At 36.3% G+C, this 18,980-nt stretch overlaps 1 protein-coding gene across 1 annotated transcript in view; it reads right to left on the reverse strand.

Moving 5' to 3' along the window:
• The window catches only part of ESR1 (estrogen receptor 1), a 158,515-nt gene that overhangs the window by 107,286 nt on the left and 32,249 nt on the right, over positions 1-18,980 (reverse strand).

Here is an 18,980-nt window from a genome sequence, read left to right on the forward strand (position 1 = left end):
TTGCCACAGCTAGATGGTTATTTGATTGCATGATATATAAATTGAAGATAGTCTTCCTAGTCTTGTGAACAAAATCCTAGCAAACTTGAATTTTGAAATCAGACTAAAAAATTAAGTAATCTAAAATAATCAAACGGGATCGTCTCAAAAAACAAACTGACACGCCTCTCAAAGTTATATTTAGAAAGGAAAAAAAGGAAAAGAGAGAACATAATGAAAAGGTGTGGCATGCATGCTTCTTCTTGCAATCTCATTCCATATAATTTTAACTTCGCACAAACCAGTTCTCCTGAGTGAGCTAAATGAAAACCTGCAGAAACTGTTTCAAGCTCTCCAGCTTTATTGCTGTGGTCTGTGGTTCAGTCAATGAAATAGACTTATGTCAACTCTAAATGCATTAATATATGTGCTCCAGCTAGTGTGCTTTGGATACTAGCAAAGCCTATGCTATACTTAAACAACTCCACAGTTATTTGGCTCAACCTTCAAAAAACCCAAGAAACTGAAAATGCAGGTCATTAGAAGTGTCAGGAAAAGTTTACTAAAACCAGTTTTATTTTAGAAATAATACAGTGCTTTTAGAACTTCTACTAAAATAGCCAAAGTTTTTCATATTTGCAAGAATATGCTGAAGCAATATATTTTTTACCTTTGCAGGCACAGAGACATCAGCACACGCATAACTATGTACTTGATATATTTCCTCACCCACCCAGCCACCCTCCCTACCCTGTTCAAATTTCAGATTGTAGACTTTGATCAAAGAGATAAGCTTGTTTAAATAACACTGGACTAAACATGTTCTCAGTTAAAAAAATAATAATCAGACGACCATACCCAGCAGTTCAGAAAGTCTTCGAAGAGTTATGCTGAAAGTATGCCAGACAGTGTGAGAGAAAAAAAAAAGTGTGTGTGCATGTTCTTTTAGAGTGGGCGACCGTGCATCTGCAGAGACTCACAGAACAGCAAGGAAGCACAGCTCTCAGCAGCCAGGCTGCAGGGCTGCACAGGCTGAAATGAATGGCAGCTACAAGTTTGAGCCAGTCACCCTTACACATTTTGTGCTTTGAAATACATGGAAAAGGCATCATCTCTTATTAAGCTGCATAATCTGAGAATTAATTTGAATCTACCTGCCATAAAAAGTATCCACTTCTACAGTGTGCTACAAAATGGACTTTGAATTTTTTATCTAAAGTATTATCCAATATGTAGGCTCTGTTAAAACTAATATATTGACATGAAATAAATTGTTCCAGTGTAATAGCTATGCAGAAGATGGAAAACAGAAGTGAGCAAACAAAGAGTTGACTCCTGAGTGTGCTCTGTGTTCTTACATGCAATTTTTAAGAACCTCATTAATTATTTCTGGGAGGTAGTGCATTTCCAGGGAGCCAAATATTTAAAATTTCCATCACACGTAAACAGCATTAACATACTGTAGGGTTAACTTGAACCACCATCACTTCTGCTGTGTCCCATATAAATTAGGGACCCTATGAGCAACTCTCCACAAGCCACAGTCCTCCCACTGAAGGGGCTCAGCAATAGAAAGCTGCAGTATCCATGCAGCACACAGCCTTGTACACATCTTGAGAGGAAAAAAAGTGAGTGCCACAAAAAAGATCTTGGGGATTGGCTGAGAACCTCTGTGACAGCATCCTGTAATGTCTGACTTACTCTTCCGGTAGAAGAAAAGCAAGAGAGCAAGAAAGGGCAAGGGTGAGGTGAGGGGCATGTCAAGCCAAATCCCATGAAGAAGCTGAATTTTTTATTTTTGTACACTGAAAAAAAAAAATCAGGCTCTGATTCTGCTTATTTTATGTGGGATTTTTAAATATAAACAAACTATGAAATGCAAAAAGTTATTAGAGGGTTGTTTTCTTTCTTGTCCTACATGGTAAAAAAGACTGTTTTCTCCAAATTAACAAACACTGCTACTTCACCCTGCTTTAGAGCTGGCATTAGGTGCACCCGCCTGTGGACTTACCTCTCAAAAAAATGAGATCTAGGTTTTCTAAAACCTGATATTTGTGCTTAAAGGTCAGAATTTACCTCACCACTCACTTTAATCTGATCTATTACATGTCAGATTTTACATGCTCTAGAATATGAAAATATTAGAGTATGGGAATGGGTACAGGATCTAGCAATGATATTTAGTGCTCTTTAGCAAAATGTTTATGCAAAGACTTGCTTTTTCTAAATCCCACACCATGTATGCCTTTACAACTATGCAGATCTCATACAGAAGGACTTGCCTCATTCACTCTGGGTTTTTTGTTTTAAATTACATGTAGTAACAAGAGAGAGTAAATAAAAACATGAATTGGCTGCAGCACCTTCCTTTCCAGTGCTAGACAGATGTGTTCAAAATGAGGAAATCTACATTCTCAGATGTAGTAATTTCTTGATTATTATGTATTCAGCTGCAGCCAAGCTGTCCTATGTATTTATTTCACATTAATGAAAGTCTAATATTGTTTTGGAGTTGCTGAACACATATTATAGGGGATACATAGATATATAAAAATAGAGAGGAGTTGGTTCTACAAAATTTGAAGGTTTGCTTACTTGAGATCAGGTATAGATTGGGGATTTTACTATATTTCTGAAGTTTGGGAAATATACAAATGAAATTTGGCTTTGATCCATCCAGATTTATGCCTGCACAGGAAGGAAAGAAAACAGCATTTAATGAATACAGAAGTAGGAGGGACTAGTCCACTGTGACTGAGAAGCACTACAGATGTGTTAGCAAAGAAGGTCAAAGTAGAAACTGCATCTTCATATAGAGGGATTTTTAAAGAGAATTAGCTGGGATGAAACAGTGAGGACTCAGGCACTACACTTTTCATGGAAATGAGAAATTAATCGTTTGGATAAATGAAAGTGACTGATTAAATCCTGTGTTATTCTTTCAAAAATTTCAGCCTGTTTTCCTTTTCTAGATAGGCTGGAGCTCCAGTGCTCAACTCAGATTTTCCAAAGTAGGGAATTACTCTGATTGCATTAACAAAATATCAAATGCAGATACATTAAAACTAAATCACATTTCTGCTGCTCTGTGATTAAACTAGCATCATTTACAACTGAAAAATATTTAGGTACATTTCTAAAGGCAATTTCTACTTATTTTGATTGATGAATAGTTTGCATCCAATTATTTTTTTTTTGTTTTAATTTGTTGACAAAAGACAACCATGATCAGATTAAGTTAGCAGACTATGCATACTTCAGTTGGCTCAACTGGATCATCGCTCCAACACTTCTAAACTGGGACATAGCTTAAAAAAAAACCCAAAAGTAGCCTTCTTCCACTGATGGCAAGTATTGTGGAAACAATGAAGTGATCTCAGAAACAGACAAAAGAAAACAGATAATTTAAAAATTTAGAAGATATTATTTTATCTTCTCCAAATAACTGGAAGGAAGTTTGAGGATTTGCAGTGCCATTAATATCAGTGCCATAATAATTTTCTACAGACTACAAGTCCTGAAAGGCAGTCAGAGAATGGTAACAAAGTTAATTTTATAGGAATAAAAAAATCTAAAGGAAAAAGAAATAGCCTGAACATATTTTTGCATTTTGGACAAGATAAGACAGAAGTTTGAGGGAAAAGGAGAGAAACCAAAAATTACTATACTATAGTATGCAAAAGTATGTACTCAAAGAATATACATATGTTTCTATGTACAAATTAAATATACAAATATACACAAAGGCTATTAAATTTATAGGACAATTTAAAGACAGAAAAGCCCCATTCTATAACAGGCATTTTTCAGCACTAGTTTTAGTAAGTACTGCAACAAAAAATGGTAAACTCAGAGCACATACTATAAATTTTCCATAAACCTGCTGACAGTGAAAGACCATAAACTTTGTCGCTTTGGTTCCACAGCTATAAAGATAGAAGGTTTTTTTTAGCTGCTGCAATTAAAGAAGAATCTATTGTACATAACAGGAGGAACATTATGTTTTTCCAAGATTCCACAGTAACATTACAGAGAAATTATGTTGTGTTTAGTCCAGTGAGGAAACTCCTCAAGACAGACAGCTGGAGAACAGCACCATCTACCCCACTGCCTTATAAATCTTCTCTGGGGAAAGAAAAAATACAAAAACTCAAAGCTCTTGATACCACTAGGCAAATGAGGCATGCTTAAAAATTCCTTAGGCTCTAAGGAGAGATAAGTGTTTCACGCTGTTAGTGGAAGTTCTGAACATTTATAAGTTGGTACAAAGATGTATATTTCTTTTTTCCCCTACTCCCAAAAAACTCACTAGAACTAGCCATGGCCCCAAAAGGCTAGACCTAAGATTTCTAACACTAAATTTTTGGGTTAGGTTAGTTTCCCTGTTAAAAGGGGAGCTTCTGCTTTCACATGTCAAATATAAGTAGAGGCTTTGAAAAGAAATTGGTCAAAATAGTTCTTATTGCAAATGGGGAACTGTTGAATACAATTGTTCCACATATATGTTTATTAATTTACAGCATTTAAATATGTCTTCAATTTTACCTGTAATTTGTATGGAAGACCTATTACATACTCTGAAATTATCTGTCCAAACAGAAGAAATATTATGCTAGGATGTTACCACATTTTTTCAGTTAAGTGTTCTGATATTTTACATGTTAAGACTTTGTTTACATCTATTTATGATACTAGAAGATTTTAGTCATCTAGCTGGAAATTTTGTGTGTCAGTGATGAGCTCAGTGATAATTATTTGGAAGTACCTGAGCCAATTGGAAAGAAAATATTTGCTTTTCCCTCCTTAGAGAGTTCTAGAAACTCTTTATTCAAACACAAAATCCTTTTGCTGCAGCAAATAAGGAGTTAGGAGCAGGAACCCTAAATCTGGCAGGGAGTTGAAACACTGTGTCACAGAACTGCATTCTGCTATTCCTCTGAAACTCCATCCACCTCTGGCCAATTTTTCTACCCTTGAAAAAACTGCAATCTTTTAAGAGTTAAGATTTCTAAAAGCTCTTTCCTGGCTGAGACTGCTCTCACCTCTTTCAGATCTTAGTCTTGATTCGACTGGGCACGAAACTTACCAAAAGAATGAATGACATGCTAGAGTCCAAACTAGTATAAATACAGAATGTTTTCCCCTTTCATTACTCTTCTGGGGCAGAGTAATAGTCTGGGATTAAGTGCAGATTATTGTGTCAGTTACAAGGCTGAATTTCAGACCTCAGATGTACAGACTGAATTTCCTGAAACCAAAATGGGACACCATCTCCCTTTTCAATCCAGCATTAGAAAAAATATAGTAAAATATACCCTTTTCTAAAGAAGTAGAAGACATCCTGTAATATAAGTAGCTTGTGTGGTTTTTTTCAGTTTTTTGTACCTCAAACATGGGAGAGGATACAACTAAATAATTCTGCTTGACTCATACAGAATAAATTTACTTACTACATACGTAAAATGGGCCAAAATACCTGAGTTCTCTGGACAAACTCAAAAGATACTAGCAAATACTAATGTTTCAAAGAGTTAGTAGATGTTTTCATGGATGCAGAAAGATAAAAGCAAAAAAGAACATTTTTCTGCTTTCCTACACAAAATTATGTTCACTGGTAGAAAAGCAATGATACCTTGATTTAAAATTAAGCAACATTCCATGCTTAATAACAAACACATCATCCTAAAAGAATATTTCTAATAAATTTGGCTTTATGTAAAAATCAGAATAAGCTGGGAAATGCAAAATGGTAGCTTAGTGTCCCACGTTTAGAAAAAATTGAATGGACTGTCTGATCACCATGATCACTAGCATTAGTCTAGCAAGAAAACTATTGTTTGGATGTCTTGCAATTGGCTTAAGGGTGAGGCATCTTCAAAATGATCAAATATTTCCATGCCTGAGCTCCCACAGTCAGAAATAAGACACCTGCTGAATTCATTTATGCGGTGAATCTCTCAAACAAAACTCTCAAGTTTTGTTTATGAGATTAAAGGAATGAAAGTGGGTCCAGATTGCCCTGCTGAACCTTCCTGTCCTTAAGCAAATAAACATTCCCACCCAGCCTGGTTTCATCTGCAAACTGACTGAGAGAGCACTCAATCAACAACAAAGATCCTGAACACGACCAGCACCAACACAGAACCCTGAGGAGAAGCACTTGTGACTGGTCACCAGCCGGGGATGGCTGTATTTATAGAAACATCTTTTACTCTCATTTATGGTGGTAGACAAATCAAACTTCTTGGGCTTTGGCCCTTCCAATTTGCTCCCTGCATAACCTCATGGCATCCTTGCAGTCCTCCTAAGCTCCAGACATCCCCATATGCACAGGATATATGAGGACCAGCTCAGGTAGCAGTGCCTTCTCAACTTGTAAGGAAAAAAGACTCAGAAGCACCTTACTGCTATCTACAACCATCTGAGCAGAGAATACATAGAGAATACAGAGACAAACACTTTTTGGAGGTGCATGGTGACAGTCCAAGGGGCAACAGGACACAAGATGGACTATGGGAAATTCTGATTTGATATTAAGTATGATTTTTTTCATTAGATATTATATAATACTGGAATGGGCTGTCTAGAGATTCTGGAACTCCTTTGAGGATCAGATTCAACTCTGAGTTCAAGACTCAACTGGACAAGTCCCTAAATAGTCTGATTTAAGCCTTCTTTGTGCAGGGGTTTGGACAAGATGATACCTTGATATCCCTTTCAATTTATTCCATGATTCTATGAGCCTAATACACAGATCTGCACCAAAACACTCAGAAGAGATTAATTACCTTGGTGACCATGGTCTATTTCCCCATTTTCCACAGATGCCTGATTTTAAGATCTTACACATTTCATGAGTTAGGAAGGAAAAAATTCTACTGGCCTCACTGTGTCTTCTCAGCATTTCTGTAAACTACTCAAGACCTTATCCAAAATAGCTTTACTGTCCATTGCCTCAGCAATGGGCCCACCTGTTTTCAGTAGTCAATAGCACACCAATGTTTGAACACCCACTGAGACATTGGTGATAAATAATCAGCCGTCTTTTGTCACTTCCACAAGACAAAACCAGCTACCTTTCTCGACTGAGATAACTGTGTCCACCAAAAGACTCATTCTGAAGTGTCATTAGTTCCCTGTATGTCTTTCCATAAATACATATGATGAAGCTACCTGTACAGTAAAATGACCAGAGTGTCCCAGTACTTAGAAAGTAGCCCCTAAACACAAAACAGAAGTTCAAAATCAATCTTATTAAATTACCTATTTTCTTCACTCATTTCTCTTCAGTAATCATATTTAAATACACCAAAATTGGTTTTAACACTTACATATTCCCATTTCCACCCTAGAAGCTGATCCTCCAATAGAAAGGTGCTTGTGATGAGGCTAACCCTGTCACCTCAAGCAGTTACACTTACTGTAACCCTGAGGCCAAGAGAACTCTTCACCCAAATTACTTGGAAAAGCTTTGCTGCTTTCAGCATCCCATTTTTATCTACCAGAAACTGGTAGCAAAAGCCCCTCACTTTCTGGGCATGTTCTAGTAAATGGATTTGCTTTATTTATTCCCCTAATCACTGTCAATCAACCTCTGCTATTGCAGCATGCCTACATGTACCTGTGAATAATCTGCAATCAGCACATCAAGTCCTCTTGCATGCCTTAGGTTATCCCTATCTACTCAGAGATTATCACAGAGACAGTGGACTGTTGCCAGTGCCCACACAAGGAAGTTGTCTCAGTTTATCTTTGGGCCTATTCTTACAAATCTAAAATCCAAGAGGAAAACTCCACAAGGAGTATCAGTCGTTGAACTAATCAGTGTTGCTATACATGTTTCTATATTCTCTCCTTGATGTCAATAACTTGTTATTTCCACTACCAGACCAGACATGGCTACAGCCACACCTGAGTGGTTCATTGCTGCCATTAGTCATCCCTCTGGACCATACTCTAGAAAACCACAGTCAGACAGGAAGTGTTCCTTAAAAATTACACTGTCTCGCAGGGAAGGCACTGGCTGCAATTGTCCTGTGCAGACCCCAAGCAAAGCAGCAAATTCAATATTCTAGAGATAAAAGTATGGTAGATGTAGGGAAAAATGCTATGAATTAATTCAACAAGCCTCTGTAGCCTGGAGATGTGTTGTCTGCTCTGATCTACTCCTGAAAATTTTCTATCAGCAGTTAAGAAAATATTTCTTAATTCTAACACAAATTCAGACCTTCTACAAAAGAAGTCTCAGTAAGAGGTTCCCTCAGAAGACACAAGTCTATTAAAATAGCAGAAATGTACCATCTATATTAAAATATGCACTTTGGAGCTACTTAGTGTCTTCTTCCACAACAGGCATAGTGAAGACATGCACGACGAGAAAGATCTTTAAATGAATCCTTATAAGGCATTTTCTGATATGTTTACTTCTTTTTTTTTTTTTAATTTATAGGGATTGTATTAAATATATAGTCCTAAATAAGGCTGTGCTATATATCTTCCATGATAATTTGAATCAGTTTTTGACTCCAGGGAAATTGATCACGATGAGCTAAATTATGAGTTTAAGTGCTTTCCTGGATCAAGGCCTAAGTCTGATCCTCATGCACACATCATCTCCAACCATCAGAGAAATTCAAAATTCAAAATTATATCTAATTTTTTGGGAAGGACTTGAAAGCTTTATATAATTCTGGTTTGATATAACATATCCTCTTTACTCCAGAGAAGAATTTTTGAAACTGACTTAACAAACCTGCAAGAACAGTCAATGGAATCTGAACGAAAAACCAATGCGAAACATTCAGTTCTATTGTGATTGTTATTTGTACTCAGCAGCACCTAAGATCACCATCAGAAATTAGGTTCTCGTTGTGCTAAGTACAAGGTATACTTAGAACAAAGAATGTTTACTCAATAGCCCAGATTTAAATATATCATTGACTAAATGCAGCACCCTTAAAGAGCAAGTGTCTCTATTTTTCCACAAAAATCAAATAGACCTGGTAATGTATCTCCTGCTTCTGTTTAAAAGCTGCATTGTTTAATAGGACAGGTTTGTTTTCTAAACTCTAAATATAAAATCTTTTGATCAAGCTATCAAACAATTCAACATTTACAAATATAATAAACCTGTACAGAACTGATGAATTAGCACCAGCAACAATTGCTCCAAAAAAATCAGGGAACAGCAAAGAGAGCAATTACAAATGACACTCATGAATTAACCATCATGTAACTGAAGCATCAACATATGCTATAGCAGTTGAAACATTCTGTTCTTGCCAGAACAATCATGAGCAACAGCAAAATCACACAACTTCAGTGCTGTCTAACCAGCTTCTCACAGAAAATGGTGACACAATCATCAGCAGTGCACCATCACAACGAGATGGGAAATAAAACCCACACACCAAAGAAAAAAAAAAAATAAAAAAAGGAAGCTAGAAAAAAGAAATCTAGTATTGAAGAAAACCCAAGCTTCTTGTTGGAGAAAACTTTCAAAGTCTATGCTTGTGTAGAAAGACAAAAATGCATTGTCATCTGTCAAGCGGAACAAATAGGACCTTAGTGATTCAGTAACAGTTGCACTCTCTTGGCAGATATTAGCTTGTTTAAGGCAGGGAAGATCAAAGGAAGTAACTAGATGCCAACAGACAGGGAAAAAAAGGTCAAAGTTATTTATTATTTCAGCATTCCCCTATCTTTATTTGTTCTTCCACCATTTTCATTGTTTTGTGCAACAAGATGGAGGTTTTTCTGAAACACAGCCATCAGTAATTTAATGAAATGGTTCTTTTGCAATACAGGCTCTTCTATAAGTTCAGAAGTCCATCAGATCAACAGGTTTCCTATCCATAAGGGGTGAGTGAAATAGAAAGTTCCACATACTCATTCAGCACAACAGTATACAAACCACAAAAGTTATTATTAATGAACTACAAAACCATAAAGAATTAACAAAAATAATTGTCATTAGAAATGACAAATTTATGAGTATTGATATTTGATTTGATGTCAAATTGTAGGAAAACCAGAGTTAATATTAACTAGTAGCAATTTTCGAGGGAATTGAGGTTACAGTTGCAAAACATTTAAAAGCAGCAAACACTGCTGTCCAGAGACCTCTTACACCTGTGGTAAATTAATTTAAATTTTTAAGCTACTTTTTTGTCGCTGGAGAAATACGAATAAATTTAATTCCTTACTGTGCAGCTAAGAGAAAGGATTATTCCTAATTCCTAAAGGAGCTCTTGCCACAGTCAGAACCTCAGCAATGCATCACTTGTGCAGCATGACAGAGAGAAAGGGCAGATCTGTACTGTAAAGAGACAACTGATACAGAGACTCCCAAGCCATCTTTACCTGACTTCACTGAAATGTGAAGAAACACTGCTGCTAGCAAGGTGCCATGCTCTGAATCATTAACCCCTGTCTCACAAGAGAGTATATTGCTAGTATAGTTACACTGCCTTCTACACCAAGTTGCTAATTACCAACAACTAATTCAGGCAGTGATGTTGCACAGTTCTTTCCACCACACTCCTTCAAAGAGAGTAAGTATAGCCTAGAAAAGCCTCTTGATAAAAAATAAAAATACTCAGTAGCGTAGAATCTATTGATTCTTTTCTGAGTAAAAACAGTCCTGGCATCATTAGAGCTATAGGGGCTGGTGACACACTACAGAATCGATGTGGTGACATCGTGGCTGGCACCAGGAAGGCTGGAGCCCCTACAAGGAGGCTAGCATGCAGTGGCCAGTGTCACCCACCTTCATCAGAGGTGGCTAAGAAATTAAGAGGTGAAAACCAAGATGCTGAAAGCATCTTCCTCAGGAAAGTACTGTCGTTAATGAGCACTGGTCAGTAAAGCTCAAGGTTGTTTTTAACCTACTGAAAATAGGGCAGACCTTCAGATTCTCTGCAATTGTACTATAAACTGTTGTAATATTTCATTAGATAAATTTGGCATATGCCAAACAGCACTGCCCCAAAATATTCCTGAGCTTCAGACATTAAAAAAAATTACAGAATCATTACTACTATTTAGTTTTCATTCATCCACTGCTTTGTGGAAACTATTAGCACAGATGCAAGCTATTCCAGGACAATTCGTCCAGCTGCCTAGAAATTGGTCTTGCGTGTATTTGATTTATGTTTATATCTAAAGCTCCTGGCTTTTAGGCTTGATCCAAAAAAATGGTTTGCAATCTACCTGTTAGATGACAAAGTTCAAGAGTAATGCAGACTGCTGAAGCCTGGGCATGCCTCACTCCCAGCAGCTTCAGCATGACTTGAGTTTACACAGTGAGTTGTTGGGCATTTCTGATCTGAAATGGGTCAAGGGAGCTTCTGGAAGGCACATAGGAAACACATGCCTGCTCCAGTGTTCAGGGAATTCATCTTCCTGAAAGCCAGCCTGTAAAGTCAATCCTTCATACATTTCAGAGTTTTAAAAATAAATTTGCCGTACAGCTCAAGTGATTTAGCAGTGAACTGTTTATCAAAAGTGGCCGTATCTTTTCTCTAGGCTTCACATTCCTGTATCTTTCATGCTTCTAGTCTGGAGACTGACATTAGCAAAAAGTTCTTTTTTTTGTTCTTGTTTTTAAATATCACACTCATGCAGCTCTTCAGCCAGATTAGGAGAAACTGCAGGAGTATATGGTGAGAATGAAGAGGGCGACCACCTTGTTCAGCAGCAGGAAGCCCTTAGATTAATTTAATAGTGCACTCAATGAGCCAAAGCAGAAAGGATGTAAGCTCTCTTGATGAAACTGAATCAAATACACCATGGGCTACATATACCTTTAACACAGTTTATTTCTTTTCTATTATCTGTATTATACTATTATTTTTTCTTATCCATAATTTACTAAATATATTGATTATTTTTTATACAAAATAAATAAATTTGATTTATCTAAAGATTCATTGTTTTCAAAATAAAAAATGGTCCCTGCTTAATATCAAGTAGTATTTTGCTTTTCAGAAGTTTTTATGAGAAGGCTCCATTCCCTTTGTTACACATTTCTATGCATAAAAACAAGTGCAAGATGAGCTACTTATGAGGAACTTCTGCATATTTGTGATTAGCCAATATTGACAAAGAATAATATAAATAACTACTACAAAAACTATGACTCAATTTCACAATAACACTGAGTCCTGGCTTCTTTTACTAGAAGAAAAATATTTATCTAGAATATAATATTCTTTTTTAGGTTAAATAAAGTTAATTTCAATACCTGCGACACATCAAAAACTATTCATCCATAATAATAATATTTTTTTCCTCAGTTAAAGGTAGTTTCTGATAGGATTTAAAAGACTGCTGGAGACAAAATAGTGGGATTAGCAATTCAGTACTTCTGTCCAATACAACAGCAATCCCTGTATGCCTATGTTTTGTTTTGCCAGAGGAAGCTGAAGATGAGCAGATCAAATTACAAGAATACCTATTATTATTCGTACTATCATTGAAAGCCTGCATCTGCTACTGAAGAAGAAAAATGCTCATCCTTGCTTTCAACCATCATCATTACCCAGAAGAGTTCCATAGTTGTAATATGAACTTCAGCCTGCAAAATCTGCACCACACAGAAAGCACATGCTTATTAACCATGACTAATCACAAGCCACCCCCCCATTTCAGCCTTCAAATGCACTAGGATGTATTCTTTTATGTAATCTTGATCCTGACACATGGTACACCTCAGCAAAACATTTGGGAGCAGAAGTCACTTATTTCTATTGAAAATTTTATCCTTCAATATTCACAGTTCTAGTTGAGATAAAATTTAGTTTGTGTCTTACAAATATTTCAATGAGCCAATTTTGAGAGACTGATCTTCACTGAATACCTTTGTATGGCTGTGAAATATATTTACTGAAAAAAGGAACTGAGGGCAAATATTGAGCTGATTGGAACTGGGGATTGAGGGATTGGAACTGAGGGCAAATATTGAGTTTATACCATAAATAAGTTTAATCAGTTTTAGAATTGGAACAGTAGTTAAATTCATTCCTGTTGTGTAATTTGACTATGCTTAACAATACTGCAGCAGTTTCAAGTCAAGTGTAGATGCTGTGTGTGTTTAAAGACTGCACTGGCTGTCAGGTAGTATTTTGGGCGATATATAAAAATGATTGCTTATCAGTCCACAATGTACATTGAACACTGACGACTTGTAAGGATATCTCCAACTTCACTGTTGGAACCCATGCTTCAAAAATTTCCAGCATACAATTTTACAGTAGGGAATTTTTGTTTAATGACTTCAAACACAGTTTATTTTCCCAGGCATTTCAATCCACTCTTCACTATAAATTATTCTTAACTTTCTGTTCACTGTTCATTATCAATAGCATAAAATTTACTTTTATGCAAAAAATAAAAGCACTAGTAAAAATCTAGACCTGCTTTTTGACAAAACAAATATATGTTGAATGCAGATGGCTACATTTTTTAGTTGAGGTATCCAGACTGCATAAAACCACCTTTGATAAAACTGAGTGAAATTTGTCAATACTTGAAAAGTAACACACAAACTTGCATGATGAGCATGACTGTATCCTTGCTTAAATCAATTAATAAATCCCTATAAATATCTCAAATATCTTCAAATAAATATCCAACAATGCTATATAAAAATAATACGACCCTTCTCATTAAAAAGGGGCGAGGGGGAGAATCTACTGCAAGGTCGTATTACTTCACCCTATTTCTGCTTTGAAATGTTGATTGTGAAGAAATACAGGAGCAAATGCTCTTACACAGCCTCACTGACAGAATAGGCATTTGATTTATGACAAGAATCTCTCACTGATTATTTACATTCTGAATCCAAGAAAAAAAAAAATCATAAAAGACACTGTAGCAGCAATGTTTGAACTCCAGCAAAGTTGAACAGTTTTTATTTTGTCAGGTGCACAGTTTCTTCTTTGAAGGGTTAAATTGTCATTTACTTTAATCTCCCAGACATTGTCAGTAACCAGTGATGCCATAACACTTCTATCTGACACTTTTAACTCTCATGGATGGAAGTCCACAATGGAAAACAGAATAATCTTAAGCGTTTTAAACACATACTAGGTACATTTGCTCATTTTACAGAGCAGCAACCAAATGTAGTCACTTGTACTTCATGCTCTCTTCCTTTAATAGATACAGCAACTTCACAATCATATTTGGCAATAACCAGGCTCTTATCAAAAACCATCCTATTTCAAGAAAATATATAGAGGTAAGAACTACCTAGTTCTATAGTATTTTATTTATTTCTACCTAAATATTTTTAAAACATTAGTGCGGAGTTCATTGCTTAAAAAATTTACAGCTGCAAACACACTAATAAATAAACCAGGGTCTGAAGCACAGTTAGCACTCTATAAAAATACTGATTTGGGGCAAAGACTTCACACATAATAATTTTTTTCTAAAAAAACCCATATATTCTGATCTTGCAAAAGCATTTGCAAGAGGAAATATCTGATCTACGCAGGATATGGGACACAAGCAGTAGAGCCATTTACTTCATATTTTAGGTGAGTTACTTAATAGCTTCATATCACAAGCTTCCTTTCTCCTAAGCCAAGGCAGCTCTGTTAAAACAGCCTTCCTGACTGAAAATACAACACCACAAACTTGAAAAGTTTCATGGGCTCACATTGCTCAAAAATGTAACTTGTAAAGAAGCAATCAAAAGAGATGACTGTGAACAATCCCAGTATGAAAAATTAGATACTATAATCTTATCTCAAAGAAATTGAAAAGCCTGTAACATCACAGAAACCACCCTCCAGATGAGGTAACTTCCTTCCAGACACAAACTCAACACGAATGTTCATAAAAATTGAGGCCTGATCATCTCCCAGAAGCTGAAGGCTTGAAAACTCTGCCAAGGTCATCATCTCTTCAAATAAACAGCAAGATCCATATCTGCAGCTAAGTGGTTGGTAATGCTTGTCATTGCACCATCTCATTTGCTTTCCAGAATCTTTGCATTCCACATGATTTCCTTTCCTAATTCTACCTATGCACTCAGATCTTGCTCCATTTACAGACTGTCCCTAGGTAATTACATATTATGCCAAAAGAAAAATTAATCAATTGAATAACCTGCATTTTAAGGAGCACCAGAGGTTAGAAATATTAGATGTGAACGAAAAGTTACAAAACATCATAACTTTTTGTATGTGTAACACAACTAGAGCACTTTGAACATACAGAAATATTGTTCAATTGACTTACATTTTCCATATCTAAATATATACAAACAAAACTTATATTTTCTTCAATTCTGAATCAGCTTAAACTGTCAAGGAGATATTTCTGAATATGCTGGCTTTGCTACATCAGGGTCTTGAACTGACAAGAAGTCTGAAGAAAAAAGTGAGAAGAGCCAGACCGCACAAGTGTCGCCATCAGTATGTCTTAGCGTAACAGTTAAGCCAATCGGTAAAAACTTTGTTTTATTTCCTTCCACATATTCTTGCAAAAACTTCCAAATTGTATGCAGGTCAGTTTAGTAGTCCTTGCTTTTGGGAATATAGAAATTCCTTCGGACGCAAACAAAAAAAACCCCCATATAATTCATATTGTTACCTATCTGTTATTCATAATACTTAAAAACAGTATTTTGCACTCAATTCAGTAGCCTAAACACAGCCCTTCCACACCTTTTAGGTCTCTCTAGGATGCCCAAGACACTACACGAGGCTGGTACATATGTCCACAGAGAGACCTTGGAGCCGCCATGTGTGGGCAAGCAGCAGCTACATCTCAGGGGCCATTGTGTTTGCACTGATCAGCACCACACACAAGCTAAAGGGGTTTCCTCCCTCTTTTACTACCTTTCTTTCATTTTCCTACTTCCAGCTGAGGTGTGGCCCACTGTGTTCTGTGCCCACTACACAGGCAAAGTTGATTGTATTTTAATCTGGCATTAAGGCCCTCCTGCTACTTTATGTTTTATTGTCACTTCCTATATGTAATTCCAAATAAATTTCAAATCCATCACTTGTATTTAATTTCTAAATTAAAGACATATTTAGTAAAGATGACGCAATCATAACAGCTATCCACATTTTTTTTTTAAATACCTATATTAACAGAAGTATTTTTAAAATGCTTTGGCTTCTGAAATAGATATATCCATTATTAGCTTTCCAAAGAGAAATTGTTTTCTTCTTGCATTATCAGATCATTTTATTTTTAAAAATAGCAAATTCTGATAATATGAAAATTTAAATTTGACATGAAGTGTTTTTCTGTGGTGTTTTTCTTAATAAATCAAAGGCAGAATAAAAGCATTACTTTTCCTTTTCAAGGCTAATGTCATTGATTTGTGTTCAATTATTCATCAAGCCATATTTTATTTGGAGACTTACTGATCATCTACAACTGATTGAAAGATATATCCAAAACAAACTACAAGAAAATTTAACCACTCTACCAGTTTTCCAAAATGAACAAAAGCACATTTTTGGGGATGCCAAGAAAGCTCAGATCTACTGACCCTGCACACGACTCAAATGCAGGCACGCATTATATATGAAGGCATGAGAATAGGTGATAGACAAAGCTAGTGCTTTGTGGAAAAGTAAACCATTGGTTGGTTGAAAACAGATACCTTTATCTAAAATCTTTACTTAATAAAGCTGTTTAAATTGGTCTAAAAGGATAACTGGATAGGAACAGAACAGACTGGATGTTAACTGGAGGAGAAGTGAAGCCATATTGGAGTAGACACAGAATCCCCACAGCCCTGAAATACTTTTTTTCAGAAACAGTAACTACAAATGGATGTTCTGGGAATGGAAAGAACAGGACAAGTATGTGTGATATTTATCCTATATATTCTCCTAGATACTATTTTCTGCTCACAGGATATGCTGAGCCTAATCCAGTTATCTATTCAACAATCCTCAATGGAACTATCTCTTCAAGTTGTTTCCATTTTCCCTTCAACCTGTACAAACTGTTTCTATCCATAACAGCCTTCATCAGAGAATCTCACAAATGCCTGCTAGGAAATTACTTCCTTTTGCTGGTTCTGAACATGGTTTCTTGAAGTTTCACTGCGTAGTCTAGGCGTCATTCTCCTTTTGGAATAACATCTTAACACTAGGTCCCTCTCTATTCTCTTCATTAAATTAGAAACTGGGATCCAAAAATACACATCAAACCTACTCTGAAGACCCTCAGAAGAATCTGAAGTCACTAAACATCTCCCTGCTTTATCTGAAAAATGATTACTTTTTCTCCTTTGGTATAGCTCTGAAGCCATTCTCCCTTAGCAGTTGAGTTCCCAGTTCCCTGATTCAAGCAAGCTGGAATACACAGAAGAGGAAAACAGCATTAAAATTCTCTCTGGACAATTTGGAAGGAGTGCTCTGAACATGTCTAACACAGCAATACACTAAAACGAAAGCTTAACACAAATTAGTTACTTCTTTTATTTTATTTTACTTTTAGGTGATGAAAGCATGAATAGAAGCAAGACTGCAGCCTGGTGGTTGGAAATTTCAGTGGGGAAAATGAAAACTTCCATTTTGGTCCTGCTCCCAGAATTATTTGTGATTAACTCCAAGTTTTCATGTAAAACTCACAAAATACCTTTCAGATAAAGACTGAAATGCACAGCTGCCTTGGTTTCACCAAGCTAAACAATACAGGAAGACTAATGATTTTTCTGGGGGTCTATTAAAGCCCAAACAGCTTAATGCAAAGTATATATATGCTAGGATGGCCCATAGAGAGAACAGCAGGCTCAGAAACCTACTGGGGCAAGGTACATAGCCAACCCTTGCCAACATTAAGGTAAAGGTTTTGCCTGTGAAAGAGACAGAGCCTGGAAAAATTGCTCACTTGATCACTAGATAAAAAAAGATTTATTTATAGTTCTGATAAACCTCTCTGAACTCATCCTTCCTTGAAGGCATAGCTAAGTATGAGGTCAAAAGAAACAGAGTTCCCATATTCTCATTATGGTCCTAGAGGACAATGATAATAACACATGAAAAACATAGAAAAGGAATTACAAAGTGTGGTATTATTTTCTGGGTAGTGGAATTAAGGTATTACTTTTCCATGAGGGATGGTTTTCCAAATGAAAAACAGAAACTTCTTCTCACCAGAATATTTATCCTCATTAATGATTAGCTTCCTGCCGAATTTTAAACTAGCAGTTACCTTTGTGCCTAAACTACCAAGATAATTGTGATCACTTGGTGAGTGGTGGAAACAAATGACTTTTCAAGTGAATCTGCACATCACTCAGACTAGCTTAGGTTTATATATGTACCTGTGACTGCAAAAGTACTCTGCTGATGTTATTCCATGAAATGCATTAGCTGGATTACTCCTAGTTTGTTTACTTATTCTCACTAAAGAAGGCTGCAGCCATTAGTAAAAAAAAATTATCCATGACCCTTCTCTGCCTGACGCATCCAAAATATTTCACTTCCCTATGTCCTAATTTCCTATACATCCTGTAAGTTCATAGCACCTCACCCACTCAGTCTCAGAGTACCACTTACATGCTACCACCAAGCAGTGTTCCCAGAACAGTTATAAACATTAAATGTCATTAATATTTTTTCCTTATGCAACACAGGGACATGATGGGGTTTGTCATACCACTTTAGCAACAGAGCAGGATGAAACCTAGAAAACAGATGCTTTCCTCTTTCTTGATCGAAGTGTGTTTTCTCATAGAATATCATCCACCAACAAAGTGTATGACTCAAAGGCTATTACTACTTGGAATACAAGTTTGCAAGGTCCAAATTTCTAAGAAATCTGAAACTGAAATAAGGCCACCTTTGAAAACTAGAAAATTTTCCACTGATAATCACCCAACTGTGCGATCATGTGCTTGCTGCTCAGAGGTGACCAGTATCAATGGAAAAGCTCTCTGCTAAACAGAGAAGAAAGCATGGGAGAAGGTACTAGTGCACTATAAACCAGGCATCTGTCTCAGCATTGCACAGAAGCATCTG

Source organism: Lonchura striata, chromosome 3, assembly GCF_046129695.1.
Source record: "Lonchura striata isolate bLonStr1 chromosome 3, bLonStr1.mat, whole genome shotgun sequence".
NCBI classification, from domain to species: Eukaryota; Metazoa; Chordata; class Aves; order Passeriformes; family Estrildidae; genus Lonchura; species Lonchura striata.